This window comes from Loxodonta africana, chromosome 6 (assembly GCF_030014295.1).
Source record: "Loxodonta africana isolate mLoxAfr1 chromosome 6, mLoxAfr1.hap2, whole genome shotgun sequence".
In the NCBI taxonomy this organism is placed as follows: domain Eukaryota; kingdom Metazoa; phylum Chordata; class Mammalia; order Proboscidea; family Elephantidae; genus Loxodonta; species Loxodonta africana.
The window spans coordinates 20,410,800-20,425,102 of NC_087347.1; positions in this window are offsets into that span (position 1 = coordinate 20,410,800).

Here is a 14,303-nt window from a genome sequence, read left to right on the forward strand (position 1 = left end):
TCAGGGCAGTCATCAGTTGTGGCCAGGCACCATCTAGTTCTTCTGGTCTCAGGGCGATGTAAGTCTTTAGTTCGTGTGGCCCTTTCTGTCTCGGGCTCATGGTTATCGTGTGACCTTGGTGTTCTTCATTCTCCTTTGATCCAGATGGGTTGAGACCAATTGATGCATCTTAGATGGCCGCTTGTTAGCATTTAAGACCCCAGATGCCACACTTCAAAGTAGGATGCAGAATGTTTTCATAATAGAGTTTATTATGCCAATTGATTTAGAAGTCCCCTTAAGCCATAGTCCCCAAACCCCCGCCCTTGCTCCCCTGACCTTCGAAGCATTCAGTTTATCCCAGAAACTTCTTTGCTTTTGGTCCAGTCCAGTTGAGCTGACCTTCCCTGTATTGAGTGTTGTCCTTCCCTTCACCTAAAGTAGTTCTTATCTACTAACTAATCAGTAAAAAACCCTCTCCCACCCTCCCTCCCTCCCCCCTCTCATAACCACAAAAGAATGTGTTCTTCTCAGTTTATAGTATTTCTCAAGCACTTATAATAGTGGTCTTATACAGTATTTGTCCTTTTGCATCTGACTAATTTCACTCAGCGTAATGCCTTCCAGGTTCCTCCATGTTATGAAATGTTTCACAGATTCATCACTGTTCTTTATCGATGCATAGTATTCCATTGTGTGAATGTACCATAATTTATTTAACCATTCATCTATTGATGGACGCCTTGGTTGCTTCCAGGTTTTTGCTATTGTAAACAGTGCTGCAATAAACATGGGTGTGCATATATCTGTTTGTGTAAAAGTTCTTAATTCTCTAGGGTATATTCCGAGGAGTGGGATTTCTGGGTTGTATGGTAGTTCTATTTCTAACTTCTTAAGAAAACGCCAGATAGATTTCCAAAGTGGTTATACCATTTTACATTCCCACCAGCAGTGTATAAGAGTTCCAATCTCTCCACAACCCCTCCAACATTTATTTTTTTGTTTTTTGGATTAATGCCAGCCTTGTTGGAGTGAGATGGAATCTCATCGTAGTTTTAATTTGCATTTCTCTAATGGCTAATGATCGAGAGCATTTTCTCATGTGTCTGTTAGCCGCCTGAATATCTTCTTTAGTGAAGTGCGTGTTCATATCCTTTGTCCACTTTTTGATTGGGTTGTTTGTCTTTTTGTGGTTGAGTTTTAACAGAATCATATAGATTTTAGAGATCAGGCGCTGGTCAGAGATGTCATAGCTGAAATTTTTTTTCCCAATCTGTAGATGGTCTTTTTACTCTTTTGGTGAAGTCTTTAGAGCATAGGTGTTTGATTTTTAGGAGCTCCCACTTATCTAGTTTCTCTTTGTCATATTTAGTAATGTTTTGTATTCTGTTATGCCTTGTATTAGGGCTCCTAATGTTGTCCCTATTTTTTCTTCCATCTCTATGTTTAAGTCTTTGATCCACTTGGAGTTAGTTTTTGTGCATAGTGTGAGGTATGGGTCCTGTTTCATTTTTTTGCAAATGGATATCCAGTTATGCCAGTATCATTTGTTAAAAAGACTATCTTTTCCCCAATTAACTGACACTGGGCCTTTGTCAAATATCAGTTGCTCATATGTGGATGGATTTATATCTGGGTTCTCAATTCTGTTCCATTGGTCTATGTACCTGTTGTTGTACCAATACCAGGCTGTTTTGACTACTGTGGCTGTATAATATGTTCTAAAATCAGTTAGAGTGAGGCCTCCCACTTTCTTCTTCTTTTTCAGTAATGTTTTTTTTTTTTTTTTTTTTTTTACTTATCCGGGGCTTCTTGCCTTTCCAAATGAAGTTGGTGATTTGTTTCTCCATCACTTTAAAAAATGTCATTGGAATTTGGATCTGAAGTGCACTGTATGTATAGATGGCTTTTGGTAGAATAGACATTTTTACTATGTTAAGTCTTCCTATCCATGAGCAAAGTATGTTTTTCCACTTATGTAATAAATGGCCTTTTGACATAGGGTAAAAATGATTAGAAAACTTTCTATGATGCTCATTTATTTTCTATGTATATTATTTTTTTTCAGTCCATTCAAATCAATATCAGTTAATCATTCTAAGGTGACAGTTGAAAGGAGTGATTTGAGGAAATATTATTCCTTTTTAATTTATACAACTTAATTTTATGTATTCAAATACTAGAATTTGCTTACTAAAAAGTCAGTCAACAGAAATGAGGTTGTTTTTATATCCTACTTCTGTTTGTATTTAAATCAATTTCAGTAACCATTTATGGCCCAGGCAGTCTAGAGGATGTAAAGTCAGTTATAGAAACATGGACTGTACAGTAAGTTGTGATCTTAAAGGTGATCCAGACTAACCACCTATTAGGTACTCATATCTGCTACACAACATGTCTTTAATGCGTCATTAAACCTGTATTTGAGAATATTCCTGCAGGAGTGTCTCTGTCTACAAAGATACACTGCTTGCTTTTTTCTTTTTTAATTTAGGTGAGATTCACATAACAAGCAATTAACCATTTTTTACAAAAAAAATTTATTTTTAGCTGAGAATATATAGCAAAATGGACACCAATTCCAAAGTTTCTACAAGACAGAGACATTAATTCTATTCTTTGAGTTGTACAACCATTCTCACCCTCCATTACTGACTTGTTGTTCTCATAAACACGAATTCATTCCCCCTAAGGTTCCTATCTAATCTTTAGAGTTGCTGTTGTTGATTTGAATACGTAGTTAGCTATTAAAAGAGAACAGTGCTCAAGGCAGACATACTTTACTAGCTAATCTAAAGTATTGTTTGGTTTGAAGAAGACTTCAGGGGATATTTTTGGTTTTAAGGTTTAAAGATTATCTCATGGCAATAGTTTCAGGGGTTCTTTCAGCATCCATGACTCCAAAATGTCTGGATTCCATTAGAATTTAATATTTCTGTTGTGCAATCACCACCTTTTGATTAGGATTCTTCTAGAGAATCTGTGTTCAAACTATTCAGTAACTATTTTAAAAGTGTACCATTCGGTGACAGTGCATTCACCATGCTGTGAAATCAGCAGCTCACTCTAGTTTCAAAACAGTTTTATCACCTCAGCAGAACACTAGTACCCATTAAGTACCCATCGCTCTTGATTCTCCTTTTAGCCACTCCCTATTCTCCCTTACTCCATCTCCAGGCAGCCACTTAATCTGCTTTCTGTTTCTATGGATTTGCCTATTCTGGAAATTCATATAAAAGGTGTTATACAGTATGTGAACTTTTAAGTTTAGCTTCTTTCACTTGTCATGTTTCAAAAAATCATCCAAATTGCACCGTGCATCAATGTTTCATTATTTTATAACTGAATAATATGCCATTATATGGATACACCACAATTTGTTTCTCCATTGATCTTTCACCTTTTCTTGTTGTTGGGTGCCATCGAATTGGTTCCCACTCATAGCAACCCTATGTACAACAGAACAAAACACTGCCCTGTCCTGCTCCATCCTCACAATCTTTGTTATGCTTAAGGTCATTGTTACAGCCACTGTGTCAATCCATTTCATTGAAGGTCTTCCTCTTTTTCACTGACCCTCTACTTTACCAAGCATGATGTCCTTCTCCAGGGACTGATCTCTCCTGACAACATGTCCAAAGAATGTGAGATATAGTCTTGTCAACCTTGCTTCTCAGGAACATTGTGGTTGTACTTCTTCCCAGATAGATTTGTTTGTTCTTTTGGCAGTCCATGCTATGTTCAATATTCTTCTCCAACACTGCAATTCAAAGGCATCAATTCTTCTTTGGTATTCTTTATTCATTGTCCAGGTTTCACATGCATAGGTGGTGAGTGCAAACTCCATGGCTAGAGAAATACAAATCAAAACTACAATGAGATACCATCTCAACCAACAATGCTAGCCTTAATGCAAAAAACACAAAATAATAAATGTTGGAGAGGTGGTGGAAAGATTGGAACACTGTACACTGCTGGTGGGAATGTAAAATGGTACCACAACTTTGGAAATCAATATGGCACTTCCTTAAAAATTCTAAAAATAGAAGTACCCTACGATCTAGCAATGTCAGTCTTTGGAATATATCCTAGAGAAATAAGAGCTGTCACACAAATGGATATATCCTCACTCATGTTTATTGCAGCACTGTTCGCAATAGCAAAAAGATGGAAACATGGTAGGTGTCCATCAACAGATGAATGGATAAACTATTGTATATTCACAAAATGAAATACTACACAATGATAAAGAACAATGATGAATCCCTGATTCACTACATGAATGAATCTGGAAGACATGATATTGAGTGAAATCAGTCAGTAGCAAAAAGACAAATATTGTATGAGACCACTATTATAAGAACTCAAGAAAGTATTTAAACACAGAAAAAAAATTCTTTGATGGTTACGAGGGTGGGGAGGGAGAGGAAGGGAAATTTACTGATTAGACAGTAGACAAGAATTATCTTAGGCAAAAGGATGGACGATAAAATGGAAGTCAGCACAACTGGACTAAACCAAAAGCTAAGAATTTTCCTGAACACAACTAAACACTTCAAGGGACAGAAGAGCAGTAACGGGGGTCTGGGGAACATGGTTTCAGGGGACATCTAGGTCAATTGGCATAACAAAGTATATTAAGCAAATATTCTGCATCCCACGTTGGTGAGTGATGTCCAGGGTTTTAAAAGCTAGCAAGTGGCCATCACAGATGCATCAATTGGTCTCAACCCACCTAGAGCAAAGGAGAATGAAGAACACCAAAGATACAAGGAAAATATGAACCCTAGAGTTAGAAACAGTCACATAAACCAGGGTCTCCATCAGCCTGAGACCAGAAGAACCAGATAGTGTCCGACTACCACCAATGACCACCAGGATAGGGAACATAACAGAGATTCCCTGTTGGACAGGAGCAAAGCGGGGTGCGAACTCAAATTCTAGTAAGAAGACAAAATTTAAGGGTCTGACAAGGACTGGAGGGACCCTGGAACACACGGCCCCCAGACTCTCAGCCCACAACTAAAACCATCTCCGAAAGCAACTCTTCAGGCAAAGATTAGACTGGACCATAAGCCTTTAAATGATACTTGCAAAGAAAGTGCTTCTTAGCTCAAGTATGTACATGAGACTAAAAGGGCGGCTCCTATCTGGAGGAGAGATGAGAAGGTAGAAAGGGAAAGGGGCTCTTTGAACGGACACAGGAATTACAGGCTGGAAAAAAGGATTGTGCTGTAATGTAATGGGGAGAGAAACTAGGGTCGTGTTAACAATGCGTGTATAAATTCTTTGTTTGAGAAACTAAAGTGAACTGTAAACTTTCACTTAAAGCACAGTTTGAAAAGGAAGAAGTAAAACACCTTAGCTTGGATCAGGCACACCCTAGCCTTCAGGGCGACATTTTTGCTTTTAAATACTTTAAAGAGGTCTTTTGCAGCAGATTGTCCTAATGCAATGTGCCTTTTGATTTCTTGACTGCTGCTTGCATGGGTTTTGATTGTGGATCCAAGTAAATTGAAATCCCCATGACTTCAAACTTTTGCTTATTTATCATGATGTTGTTTAATTAGTCCAGCTGTCAGGATTTTTGTTTTCTTTATGTTGAGGTGTAATCCACACTGAATTTGTGTTTTGTTCATCTTCATCAGTATTTCAAGTCCTCTTCACTTTCAATAAGAAGGTTGTGTCATCTGCATAATGCAGGTTGTTAATGAGTCTTCCTCCAATCCTGATGCCCCATTCTTCTTCATATAGGCCAGCTTCTTGGATTATTTGCTCAACATACAGATTGAATAGGTATGGTGAAAGGATACAACACCGATGCATACCTTTCCTGACTTAAACCAGCCTTATTCTGTTTGAATGCTTGCCTCTTGATGTGTGTACAGGTTCCTCATGAGCACAATTAAGTGTTCCAGAATTCCCATTCTTCCAAATGTCCGCAATTTATTATGATTCACACAGTTGATCACCTTTGCATAATCAATAAAACACAGGTAACATCTTTCTAGTATTCTCTGCTTTCAGCCAGGATCCATCTGCCATCAGCAATGATATCCCTGGATCCACATCTTCTGCTGAATCTGGATTCAATTTCTGGCAGTTTTCTGTTGATATACTGCTGCAGCCGCTTTTGAATGATCTTCAGCAAAATATTAATTGCATGAGCTATTAATTATATTGTTCAGTATTTTCCAAATTCGGTTGTGTCACCTTTCTTGGGAACAGGTAAAAATATTGATCTCTTCCAGTCTTTTGGTCACGTAGCTGTCTTCCAAATTTCTTGGCATAGACAAATGAGTACTTTCAGAGCTGCATCTGTTTATTGAGACATTTCAGTTGGTATTCTGTCAATTCCTGGAGCCTTGTTTTTTGCCAATGCCTTCATTGCATCTGGGATTTCTTTCTTCACTACCATTGATTCCTGCTCATATGTTACCTCCTGAAATGGCTGAACTTCAGCCGATTCTTTTTAGTATAGGGATTCCATCTTCTTTTGATGCTTCCTGAATTGTTTGATATTTTCCCCATAGAATCCTTCAATATTGAAACTCGAGACTTGAATTTTTTCTTCAGTTCTACCAGCTTGAGAAATGCAAAGCTTGTTCTTCTTTTTGGTTTTCTGTCTCCGAGTCTTTGCATATGTCATTATAATATTTTACTTTGTCTTCTCGAGTTGCCCTTTGAAATCTTCTGTGCAACTCTTTCACTTCAACATTTCTTCCTTTAGCTTTAGCTAGTGAACATTCAAGAGCAAGTTTTAGAGTCCCTTCTGACATCCATTTAGGTCTTTTCTTTCTTTCCTGTCTTTTCAATCACCTCTTGCTTTCATCATATGATGTCCTTGATGTCATAGCACAACTCGTTTCGTCTTTGGTCATTAGAGTTCAACACACCAAATCTATTCTTGAGATGGTTTCCAAATTCAGGAGGCATACATTCAAGGTTCTACTTTGTCTCTTGTCAAGTTATAATTTTCTTCAGTTTCAACTTGAACTTGCATATAAGCAATTGATGGTCTGTTCTGCAGTCAGTCCCTGGCCTTGTTTTGACTGATGATATTGTGCTTTTCAATCATCTCTTCCCACAGATGTAGTGGATTTGTTTCCTGTGTGTTCCATCTGTCAAGAGCCACGTGTATAGTAGCTGTTTATGTTGGTGAAAAAAGTATTTGCAATGAAGAATTTGTTGGTTATGAAAAATTCTATCATGTAATCTCCAGCATCATTTCTATCACCAAGGCCATATTTTCCAACTACTGATCCTTCTTCTTTGTTTCTAACTTTCACATTCCAATCTCTAGTAATTATCAATGCATCCCAATTGCATGGTCAATCAATTTCAGATTCCAGAAATTTGTAAAAGTGTACAATTTCTTGGCCTTTGGCCTTAGTGGTTAATAAGACTACTTGAATAATAGTCTTATTAACTGGTCTTCCTTGTAGGCATTTGGATATTATCCTATCACTGACAGCATTGCACTGCAGGATAGATCTTGAAATGTTCTTTTGACGATAAAATCAAAGCCATTCCTTTTCAAATTGTCCTTCCCGGCATAGTAGACCATATGATTGTTCCATTCAAAATGGCCAATAACAGTCAATACCACCTTTTGGCTCTTATGAATACAGATGTTATAAATATTCAGGTAGCTGTTTCTATGATGTTGCTTTTTTAATTAAAACTTATTTATATGCCCTAAATAAAGTCCTCCTCTTATCTTCTTCCTGGTTCTTTGGAGAATTTATTTAACATTTCTAATCCTTGGTTTAATGAAAATTCTTGTTCCATTATGATCTGGTTTGTCTCTGAATAATGAACACTCCTGAATCCTTCAACTGATTCTCATTTAATGTTGGTTCAAGGTCCTTGAAACCACCTTTGTCACTCTCCTTTGAACATGCTTCCATTTGAACTATTGTGTCTAGACCTAAATACATTCTCCTCAATGCATCTGACTAGCAGAGTAGACTTCCCTAGAGTCTCTCAAGTATTTTGTGGGAAATATTCCAGAGATGTCAACAGTAAAAATCACTCCTAAAATTGTTTTTAGTGCCACAAAGGCGGAAATAAAAGAAAAACTATTGGAAATGAAAAGATAAGGTTATGATTACTTATGGCCAATTTTATTGGAATTTAGGAATCCAAAGAAAATGAATAAAAATTCATTTTGTAACCAACCACAGTTACAAAATAAGCCCTTATAAATCAATAGCTTTTCAAAATACTATGGTTATGTAGATAAAGATAATGGAAAAATAATATAGGGCCCCACATATGAAATGTCCAGGACCACCTTTAATAAAGTTTGAAAGGCTTTTAATAAGAACACATTAGCATTTTGCTGAGATATAAACAAAAACTTAAGATAATAGACAGAAACTAGACTCTTAGAGACAGGAATGAATATCATAAAGTAGTATTGATCAAATATCTAATTTACAGTTTAGTAAAATCACAATAAAATGAATGAAGAATTAAACCAAAAAAATTGATGAAATCATTCTGAAGACCATCATAAATATTAAACTGGAGATAAAATTGTTGCATTTTAATTGACAACAACTATACTAGCGCATTTTGTGTCAGAGTAGAACAGAGCTCTTTAGGGCTTCACTGCTGGTTTTCAGAAGTATATTGTCAGGCTTTTCTTCCTAGCCCCTTCTGGGTGGACTTCAACTCCAACTATTCATTAAGGAGACAAGTGCACTAACTGGTTGAAGACCTAAAAATATGCTGTTGTAAAGAGTACAACCTAGGAAATTCTATGGGACAATTCTGTTCTGTCCTTTCGGGGTCAGAATCAAGTTGATGGCACACAACAGCAATATTAAGCCAGGAAAGATTTTGAAACGTGAAAGAATTTAATCCAAAGACCACTAAAAATGGACAAAACTTTTTGATAAGCAATTTAACCATAAATATCTAGGCTATTTTAAAGGTTCTTCACTGTAGAAATTTAAATTTTCTCTCATGGACTTTACCTAAGGAAATAACTGCATTTAAACATTTTAATAAAAGGATGCTCATTGTACTGCTACTTTACTAACAAAACATTTTAAGTACAGGTATGCTCCTTGTTTTATTGCATTTTGCTTTATTGAGCTTCACAAATATTGTGTTTTTTACAAATTAAAGGTTTGTGGTAACCCTGCCTTGAGCAAGTCTATCAGTGCCATTTTTCCAACAGTATGTACTCACCTCGTGACTCTGTGTCACTTTTTGGTAATTCTTGCAGTATTTCAAATTTTTTTCATTATTCTTATATCTGTTATGGTGATCTGTGGTCAGCGATCTTTGGTGTTACTACCGTAATTTTTTGAGGAGCCACTAACTGTACCCATATGATGGCAAACATAATCAATAAGTGCTGTGTATTTTCTGACTGTTCCACCAAAAGGTCTAGTAGTGAATACAAAAGAAAAGTCTTGTGGGAAATTGAAAATGCTGCTCCAGTGAATACAAAAATGATGAGAAAATGAAGAAATTTTATTGCTGTTATGGAGGAAATTTTAGTGGTCTGAATAGAAGATCAAGCCAGTCACAACTTTTCTTTAAGCCAAAACCTAATCCAGAGTAAGTGCCTAACTCTCTTCAATCCTGTGAAAGCTGAGAGAGTTAAGCAAGGTGCAGAAGAAAAGTCTGAAGCTAGAAGCGGTTTGTTCATGAAGTTTAAGGAAAGAAGTCATCTCCATAATGTAAAAGTGCAAGGTGGAGCAGCAAGTGCTAATATAGAAGCTGCAGCAAGTTATCCAGAAGATCTAGCTAAGATAACTGACGAAGGTGGCTACACTACACAAGAGATTTTCAATATAGATGAACCAGCCTTACATTGGAAGAAGGTGCCATCTAGGACTGCCACAGTTAGAGAGAAGACATCAAAGCTTGGCTTCAAAGTCTCAAAGGACAGGTTGATTATCTCATTAAGGGCTAATGTTAACTTGTGTTAACTTGTTAGCTGGTGACTTTAAGTTGAAGCCAGTGCTCATTTACCACTACTAAAATCCTAGTGCCCTTTAGAATTATGATAAATCTACTCTGCCTGTGCTCTATAAATGGAACAACAAAGCTTGGATAACAGTGAATTTGTTTACATCATGATTTAGAGAATATTTTAAGCCCACTGTTGGGACCTACTACTCAGAGGGGAATAAAAAAAACAAGATTTATTTCAAAATATTACTGCTCATTGACAATGCACCACGTTACCCAAGAGCTCTGTGGGAGATATACAAGGAATTCTAGTTGTTTTCATGCCTGCTAACACAACATGCATTCTTCAGCCAATGAATCAAGGAGTTTTTTTTCAACTTTTAAGACCTATTATTTAAGAAATAAATTTCATAAGGCTTCCCTGCCATATTTAATGATCCCTCTGGTGAATCTGGGCAAAATAAATTGAAAAATTTCCAGAAAGGATTCATCATTCTAGATGCCATTAAGAACATTTGTGATCCATGGAAGGAGGTCAAAATATCAACAGTAACAGAATTCTGGAAGAAGTTGATTCCAACCCTCATGAATGGCTTTGAAGAGTTCAAGTCTTCAGTGAAAGAAGTAACTACTGATGTGGTAGAAATAGCAAGAGAACTAGAATTAGACGTGGAGTTGAAGATGTGATCTAATTGCTGCAATCTCTTGAAAAAACTTTAACAGACGAGGAGTTCCTTCTCATGGTTGAGCAAACAAACTGGTTTCCTGAGATTGAATCTACTCCTGGTGAAGATGCTGTGAGTATTGTTGAAATAGCTTCAAAAGATTTAGAATATTCCATAAACACAGTTGATAAACCAGTGGCAGGGTTTGAGAAGATTAATTCCAATTTTGAAGGAAGTTTTATTGTGGGCAAAATGTTATTAACATCATTATGTACTACAGAGAAATATGTTGGGAAAGGAAGCCTCAGTTGATGTGGCATACTACCTTGTTGTCTTATTTTAAGAAATTATCACAGCCACGCCAACCTTCAGTAAGCACCACTGTGATCAATCAGCAGCCGTCAATATCAAGGCAAGACTGTTCACCAGGAAACAGATTCAAATTTGCTGAAGGCTCAGTTATCATTAGCATTTTTTAGCAATGAAGTGTTTTTTTTAAATTAAGGTATGCACATTGTGTTTTTAGACACAGTTAATAAGCTACAGTCTTGGGTAAACATAAATTTTATATGCACTGGGAAACCAAGAAATTTGTGTGACTCACTTTATTGTGCTATTCCCTTTATCTTGGTGGTCTGGAACCAAGGTGGCAATATCTCCAAGGTATGCCTGTAACGTAAATGTCCGTTATAAGGAATAGATAAATTATGGTATAGCCATGAAACACAATATTGTTCTGAATCTAAAAATGTTGAGTGACAAAGTAATACACCAAAATGTATCTACATTAAAATCCAAACCATGTAAAGAGAATGTGAAGGAAATACTCTAAAAGGAAAATAGTTCCTGTCTTAGCCTATCTTTGTGCGGTAATAATTTGGATGATATTTACTTACCACTTGAGAAGCCCTGGTGAAGTAGTGGTTGAAGCAATTGACCGCTAACCAAAAGAATGGCAGTTTGAGTCCACCACTTGCTCCTTGAAAATCCTCTGCGTCAGTTTTACTATGTACTATAAGATTCTATGCATCAGAATCGACGACAATAGTTTTGGTTATAGATTTTATACTGTCTGAGTAAAAAGCTATTTTATAATTACAAGAGTCCTATGGTTAAAAAACTAATTAACAAAGTACAATGGGTAATATGAAAGAAATCCAATAAAATAAAATGATTTCATTTTCTCTTGACCTTTGTGGTTCAGTTTTGATTAAGTCAGGTGGTAAAATGGCCTGTGAGAATTAAAGTTTCCATATTTCCTTACCAAACTAGTTTTAATTTGTAATGGTTCTCACAATAATATTTAAGTTTGATATGTATAAATGAAAGCTATTTAGAATTAGTAAATTTTTACATAAATGCTGAGGCTCATGAATCTATAATTATTTGTGATTTATTTTTAAGGAGGTAGATGTCCTATGCAGAGGAACAGGACAGGCACCTAAAGTCCTACTTTGGGAACTTGTCAGTTTAGTAGACAAACCATTGTGTCCTACAAGGAGAGGAGAGATTTAATGAGTGGGGTTGAAGGAGAATAGTACATCAAAAGATCCTGGAAGTCCAGTCTAGCAGGTGGAAGTAATTAACTGGAGTTCATGGCAACAGATGACAACTAATAATTCAGGCAAGAAATTGTTTTGGGTATCCAGTCCAAGGGATGACAGAGAAGGTGTTTTTTGGTGTGTAGAAAAGCTACAGCCACAGCCACTGTGGCTCCCTATTGGGGTACTGGGTCTTTTTTTCTTGAACTAGCAAAATCAAGATTGTGGGTCTTATTACTCGAAAGAGTCTTCAGAACTCTACATATTACCTGATATGGCTTGTTTAAAAGACAGGCCTTTGAATCTAACCCCAGACCTATTATGTAAATCTATTATGGAATCTGTTGGGGTATGTTGGTGGACTTGATAAATTGCTTTAAAATAATCTCCCCAGGCAATTCACAGGAATGTTAAAGTTTCTTAGCAATTGCTCTATAACAGTGTTGTTCAATAGAAATATAATGCAAGATATTTATGCAATTAAAAATTTTCTAGGATCCGCATTGAAAAAAAACATTAAATTAATGTTAAATGTGCTTTATTTATCACAGTGCTCATGTTAAATCTGTATAAACACAAAGAGTCCACTGTTAAAACAGAAAAAAGATGATACTATGTGTTTTAAAATCAATAAAAGTGTGTGTCATGGTTGTATCCTTTCACCATATTTATTTAATTTGTATGCTGAACAACTTATCCCAGAATCAGGACTATGTAAAGAGAAAGCTGTTTCAGGGCTCATTAACAATCGGTGATATGCAGATGAGACCACCTTACTTTCTGAAAGTGAAGAGGACTTGAAGCACGGTACTGATGAAAATCAAAGACTATAGCCTTCAGTATGGATTACACTTCAGCATAAAGAAAACAAAAATCCACACACGGACAAATAAGCAGCATCATGAAAAGACATCCTTCAAAGAGACAGGAAAGAAAGAAAAGACCAAGATGGATGTCAGAGGAGACTCTGAAACTTGCTCTTGAACATCGAACAGCTAAAGCAAAAGGAAGAATTGATGAAGTAAAAGAACTGAACAGAAGATTTCAAAAGGCATCTCAAGAAGACAAAGCATTATAATGACATGTGCAAAGAGCTGGAGAGGGAAAACCAAAACAGAAGAACACACTCGGCGTTTCTCAAGCTGAAAGAACTGAAGAAAAATTCAAGCCTTGAGTTCCAACAGTGAAGGATTCTATGGGGAAAATATTAAATGACGCAGGAAGCATCAAAAGATGGAAGAAATACACAGAGTCATTATACCAAAAAGAATTAGTAGATGTTCAACCATTTCAAGAGGTAGCATTGTTGTTGTTGTTGTTGTTGTTGTTAGGTGCCGTCAAGTCAGTTCCAACTCACAGCGACCCTATGCACAACAGAACAAAACATTGCCCAGTCCTGCGCCATCCTCACAATTGCTGTTATGCTTGAGCTTATTGTTGCAGCCACACCAGCATGTGACCAGGAACTGAAGGTACTGAAGGAAGAAGTCCAAGCTGCTCTGAAGGCATTGGCAAAAAACAAGGCTCCAGAAATTGATGGAATATCAATTCAGATGTTTCAACAAACAGATGCAAAGATGGAGGTGCTCATTTGTCAATGCCAGGAAATATGGAAGACAGCTTCCTAGCCAACTGACTGGAAGAGATCCATATTTATGCCTATTCCCAAGAAAGAAAGGTGATCCAACTGAATGTGGAAATTAAGAACAATATCATTAATATCACACACAAGCAAAATTTTGCTGAAGGTCATTCAAAAACAGCTGCAGCAGTATGTTGACAGGGAACTGCCAGAAACTTAGGCTGCTTTTAGAAGAGGATGTGGAATCAGGGATATCATTGTTGATGTCAGATGTGTCCTCGCTGAAAGCAGAGAATACCAGAAGGATGTTTACCTGTGTTTTATTGACTATCTAAAGGCATTCAACTGTGTGAATCATAACAAACTATGGGTAACATTGCGAAGAATGGGAATTCCAGAACACTTAATTGTGCTCATGAGGAACATTTACATAGATCAAGAGGCAGTTGTTCTTACAGAACAAGGGGATACTAATTGCTTTAAAGTAAGGAAAGGTGTGTGTCAGGATTGTATTTTTTCACCATACTTATTCAACTTGTATGCCGAGCAAATAATCCGAGAAGCTGTACTATATGAAGAACGGGGCATCAGGTTTGGAGGAAG